The sequence below is a fragment of the Malurus melanocephalus genome, unplaced genomic scaffold, assembly GCF_030028575.1.
Source record: "Malurus melanocephalus ecotype Western Australia unplaced genomic scaffold, MMel_1.1 scaffold_444, whole genome shotgun sequence".
Taxonomy (NCBI): domain Eukaryota; kingdom Metazoa; phylum Chordata; class Aves; order Passeriformes; family Maluridae; genus Malurus; species Malurus melanocephalus.
The window spans coordinates 282,459-289,150 of record NW_026623676.1 but is presented as its reverse complement, the minus strand read 5'-3'; positions in this window follow the sequence as shown (position 1 = coordinate 289,150).

Sequence of the window (6,692 nt, the reverse complement as noted above, 5' to 3'; positions counted from 1 at the left end):
TTAAGTTGTATTACAAAATGTATGGCAAAAGACATTTCATTTCTAGATSCTTACTAAATCAATATTTATTACTCTTAAGGAATGTGGTACAAAATATTACTATTTTAAAAGTAGGGGTGTTATTTTCTATTTATGTCTAGGTATTCTCACAGCTTTCAGATGAATAACTAGATTGCATTTTGAGCATCCATCTGCTTTTAGAAGTATAAATATGTGCATTTAAATATRAATATGATGCACTATTTTGACATCGACTATTCCAATTTTAACCACTATTAAGTACTAAGTAAAAGCTTCCCCCTTCTTGTCTAAAAATCAGTTGATCAGCCAATCAATCAACCACACCTTGAGACATAAATTCTGAGCTATGAATTATTTTTGTCATATCAAAAAATGGTTTGCCAAGTAATTCCCAAATTATTAGAAAGAAAGTTTTTCAATAAAAACTTTGATAAACAGTTTAATTTGTGCTTATCATCTTCCTTTAAGACTATAAATTCAATAAAAATTCTGAAAATGTTATTTTGTCAGATATATATTTACCTTGGTACAAGGAACAAAATATTCATCCAGGCTAATGGAAGAGAAGGGAAAAAGATAATTAAATGTTTACTTTTGCCTTTATCTGATTTATCACRCAATTTTCTTCATTTTTATTCCTGTTTACTAAATAATTTATTAATAAATTCCTTTTATTTGTACCTATAGGAGCAAAACTTAGATAGGAACTTGATAATGCATAACAAGTACATCAGAACATATGTTATTGTCACTAAAACACATAACCTTCACAATAACCTGACATAAATTACTTATTCTATTACTAGATGTTGTAAGGTAGAAAGCATTCACCTTATAATGAGCAAAAGTTATTCTATAACTGGTTGGGAAAACTTTGTTTTCCTTTTTTWAAYTTTTTTSTTTTCTTGTGAAAGAAAATGAAAGTTTCTTGCAATGACTTTCCTGTAAATTTGAATTTTGTCTTTAGACAACTGACAAGTTTTTATTGTCTTGTGTCCATTTTAAAAAGCAAAAAAAAGCCAAGCAAAAGTCAATCAGGTCCTGGTTTTATCCCTACACCTATTGAAGTTGGAGGACCTTAAAGTAATGTGCAATTTAATCTGTGAAAAAAAGTTCAAATTAATTCATTATACTAAAACAGTTACTTCTCCATTGTATTTAATTGTTGTGAGGTTACAGTTTCTGTAAAATTCTATCTGCACTTTTTCATATTCACTGAACTTAAACCTCAGCACTGAAAGTTTTTATGGGAGGTCTCTGCCTCAGGCTGAGTATTTTGGGTGAATTTTAAGCTAAAATAATGTATTTTGTTTAAAAAGAAAGGTTTATGCTAAAATAGTCCATTACAAAACTCTAGCATTTCCTTTCTTTTGAGCAAAGAAAAGGAATTCACCAGGGTTGAGACAGTGCTTTCTGTCTAGTATGAAGAGTGTGTCATTTCACATGGGAATTAAAAGGTTGGACCAAGCTTACAGGGGTCAGGGGAAGCACAAGAGCAAAAGAACGACTGTCAAAAAATGGGKTTTTTTATATATCAAGTTGAAACTGCAGAGCACTTAGCCTCAGTAGTAGGGGGAGGGAAGGCAGAAGCTTGTCTGGAATGCCAAGCAAAAATCAAGACTACAAACAGGGAGCTTCTGTCTTCTGCTTAACCTGCACTTCCCCCTGCCGATGTCCTGCTGAGGAGGAGGAACTGGAATGGAAATAAGTGAATAGCCTGGAGGGAAAGARGGAAAGTGGGAGAGTGCAAGGTCAAGAAACAAAAAGCAGATGTTATGATGTTGGAAAATAGGACCCTTGAGAAATAGAAGACAAGAGGAATAGAAGACAAGAAGGTTAGGCAAGAACTACGAAATTGGAAAAAAAAAAAAAACCACTTTATCTCCACACCATGCCACAGCATGTTTTTTCTCTATAGTGCTGGGGGTCGAGGGGGAAGGAAGGAAAGAACAACCCATTCCATGCACGGGGAAACCTGAAAATCCATTCATTGTAAAATGGAACATTTTGTCAGCATCCCATACCTTTTTCCTTATGCTTGTTAATGCCATCGTTTTGCTCTTGTGCTTTTTGTTGACTGAATGCAGATCCTGACCTTTAGACTGACAGTTCTGAGGTGCCCTCTCTAGAGTACACCATTATGCAAAACATGTCAGACATCTATTACCAAATGTGTAAAGAAGACTGGGAAATTTCCAAGGAAACAATAGAATAATCAGTTTGACAGAGAAACCACATGGCAGGAATGAAGAATAAAAATCTGTGTGTAGTAGTTTATATTTTGGTGAAATAATTTAAATATATATATATATATACTGACCAATGTTTTATTGTTGATTTTGTTACCTTGAAAATTATTATAGTGTCTTCATCTTGATATATTACTCCATCTTATCTGTCATACTTCAAAAGTCATTTTGTAAGAGCAGAGTACATTTGGTTCTAAAGTAAAATGTAGGGGGAAAAAACGGATATACCTATTTAGACATATCTTTCCAGAAAGWAATTGTGTGCAAAAATATTTATTAAATTGCTGCAAATTTCTTCAATATCTGCTTGTGGATTTGCTATGAAGGCTAGACAAAAGCTCTCTCTCGACAGTATCAATCTTCAGAATGAAAGGAACTTGGTTTTGTGTCCTTATCTCCACAACATACAAACCCCCTGAAACTCTTTATTTCAATAATAGACTGAATTTGATTAAATTCTGTGTTAAGTCAGAATGCCTCAAAATCCACTATGAAGCTGCAATGTAGTCAATAAACACTTACCAAGACAAAGCTCCAGTGATACCAAGGCCTCCACCTAAGAGGGGATAATGAGAGGAAACAAGCTCCGCTGCAGGAAAGCCATTGCAATTCACTTTTAAAACATTATAGTAAACTCTGTTTCTGACCTTTGGTTGGAATTGCAGAATAATAAATATAGACACGTTATTCAGAGATCCGATCGGACAAATCAATGTAATTCACAATAATATTTTGTTAAGTAGTTGAAGTTCAGATTCTTCCTGTATCAGAAGAATATGCTACCTTACTTTTCTTTCACATAGTGGTACTCATCAAGCAACAAAACATGTCTATGAAGAAGGATGGGGGTTTGGTGGTTTGTACGGAGTTAATTAGGATTTACCCTTGCTCCTCAATTTGAGTCAAACAAAACTCACAGCTAATGGAGATTTGCCACCTACACTCTTGAGAACAAAGTGTCTTACGTTTAAAGAAATCAAGTGATAAATTGCATACAGCTTTGTGTATGTTATAACTGATTTTTACTGTAGTCTCTCCTACAATTCAGCATTTTTTATTAATTAAAGAATTCTTTCCAACATTTTTACCTCCTCTTTTTCATTCTTTTTTCTTACATGGCTTTACAGAGCTGAAGGGTACTTAGCAAATCTCAGTCCCAAATAAAGTGTGTTTGAAAATAATGATGATGATGGTCATACATTACATCATCACAAGTTTATTTCTTTTAACTGCAGTCTCATGTTATTGTTAGGATGAAAACAAACTACTTTTACAGCAGGATGATTCTTTTAATATTCAATGTTTTAAACAAATTTGCTGCAGCATGTCAAGAAAACCTTTAAAATATTGYACAATGTATGACTAATGTACTGCATTATTTCATCAAATCTCTGATATGAAGAAATCCATCCTGCTGCTATGGGCTAGCTTGTACCTTTACACACATTTTTTATCTGGTACATGTATTATCTGAAAGGATTATCTACCTCTCAAACCTTAATATTGTACGATTGAAATAGAGATTGATTTCCTTCACTGCTAATGACCAAGGGGTTAATTTAATGTCTGAGAAGTAGACAATAGATCCTTCCYGATTTCAGACAGTGCTGGGCTGGGAACCAAATATTGTATTCATCTCCATATAAACCCACATATCTAAAACAGTAACCTCTATCTCAACTTGTTACCTGGGCTTCTCCCACAGCTTYGAGAGAAAGAGGTGTTTATTGTACACTCTTTAACATATTCTAAGGTAGATGACTCGGGAGACCTACCTCTCAGCACCCCTTATTTGCTTTTCTTTTTAAGAGCAGGCCTTCAGACACAGAAATAGATTTTAATACATCAAGGTTTGAGGAAAATTTTCCAGTTTAAAACAAAAGCTGCATTTCCTTTGAAATATTAAAATTGTTTAATGTTTAACATAATTAAACATGTGACTTCAAAAAAATTTAATTTTTTTTCTGACTTAGTTCTTCTATGCTTTATATTTTGGAGGTAAGTCTTTTGATTTTTTATATTTTTRGTAATATGTGTTCTGATTATGGAAATAATACATCTTTTTATTTAATTTGTCCTCTTTGACGTTCCCAGGCAACCTAACGCGTTGAAGCCTAAAAAAATGGTTTATTCTGTGGTAGAGCAAAGATAGAAAAACTGCTTGAACAGGTTTGTGCTATTTTCTACTATATTCAAAGCACTCACGCTAATTTAGCAGCACACTGAAAATTCTTATTTTCTTATTCATTAGGTTGCTAAGGAATCAGAGGTWAAGAGAAGGTTGGGCTCCTTGCTCYTGACAAGTGAATTGCCAAGAGGATGAGGAATATGAGTGCTAAGATGACAAGAAATTTGCTCCAGCCATTGTCACAGTTTCAAAAGATTTCATGTGTTGCCTCAAATGTTTTGAGCCCAYCAATCAGTGATATCAATAAATCATTTAATTCTGCAGAGAAGTGTCAGGAAAATTCTGAACAATTATCAGTAATTTCCTTGCAACTCCAGGCAGCAGCAGTGCATATCTGTCACAAGCCTAACGAGCTCTGGGYTGTAATAGCTGGAACTTGGATAGTTTTCTGGGCATGTTGCAAAACCATGTGGATTTGTGAGGCAGAAGGAAGGCTACAGAGCTTATTAGGAATACTTTCCTGCCATCCTGGCTGTCAGAGGTAATCCTGTGTTTGTGCGACAGGCATAGTTCAGTACATGCAACTGAACTCATCTTGGTTTTTGATGGGCTTTGTCTGTGTATTTGTTTGCTTGCTGCTCTTGTGATTGAAAATGTATTACAAATGATCTGAAGATAGATTATTTTGTTCTCTGGAAAAGCAAAGTGGAAAAATATTTGAAACTGAAGTCTCCATATTTGTTGACAATTAGATAGAAAAGAGATCTATCAATTGCCATGTCTTCTGGAAATGAAAAAATGCTAGAAATACACTAACTGCTGAATTGTTCTCAGAAGCATTTGTGATGGCAAGTATCTCATGCTAAATGGATGAATATTTTCTATTCTTACATTTACTGCTTTTCAGTTGTGTTATTTAGAAAGCACTCTTGAGTGCATTTATCTTTCTGTAAATACATCATTCCTGTGAGTCAAAATAATACTATTCACATGTGCCAAGGATATCTATTGTATGTATCAGCATATGAAAAAAAAAATTGTCTGTTGACATACACCACCTCTGCATAGATGTTTGTAACTTCATGAAGCCCCTTAAACAAAACAAAGTCTTTACACAACAAATGAATTTTTGAAGTTGTACTGCAGATTGTTGTGGATGCCCTTGCAATGGTTACTAAGGTGGGATTTCAAATGAGCCCAGCACTACTATGGTCAGAGCCAACTTAAAGCACTGGAAGTAGAGGCAGTTGCCTAAGCAGTAAAACTGGAATGGGCAGGAAAATCTTTAATTAATTTCTTCCTGTAGCTATGCCATACATCTGGAAAGACACTTTGGTTGGTTAATATTGCCAGCAAGATCAGGGTGTATGGGCTAGGAGTTACTACTATGCAGAAGCAGGGCAGGGGAAAAGAGGCAGTGAGAATGAGACATGAAACTCTGCCATCACATTTCAGCCCTACTTCTTGTCCCTATGTCTTCTCTTGCAGCCAGACTTGCCTCCCCACACATAGAAGTGGCAAAATTAATTTCTGTTTTATATTCCTGAGAGGTCTCGAGCTGGTTCCCAAACCAGTAATGTTGGCAGAACAGAAAGCAATTCAATTGCCATTATAAGAAACCTATTTATATGACCTTTATAAATGTCCACTGTATTTTTCCACTTTTCAAGATGAATGAATGTTGTAAAAGAAAGTCYGATGTGATGAAAAATTCATAAAGTTTAAGACCTTTGAATTTCTCCKGATAGTTCTTTTATCATCAAATTTGACAATATCTTTTGAGAGGTACATCTGGTTTTAATTAAAGACTCCAAATTACAGCTAATCCATCATATACTTTGAAAACCTCTTCCAGTCTTAATTACAAACACTGTTAATAATGTACAACTTACATATCATTAAAGTTCAAGCTTCAGGTTTCAGCTACTTGATAATTTCATTCCTCCTGCTATTAATATATAAACCCTCCAGAGTGACCTCTTTGTGTAGGGATCTATAGACTGATTAACTTGCATCCTAACTTTATCCTCCAAAATTTAAATAAGAGTCTTCTCTTTAACATGGGTCTGCTAAGAACCATCTACTGCCCTGAAGTAATATTCAGGCTAATTTTTGATGTATCAGCTTAGATCCCAGGAGGAACAGCTTCATTAATAGAGCATGTTATCTATTCCAGTTAGCTAAGGTTGTTACAACTGGCTTGGGTACCTGTGTGCAGAGCTGAACAGCATTATGTAGACATAATCGGTCTCTCTGGCAACATTTACAAGTTAAAAAAAAAAAAAAAAAAAAAA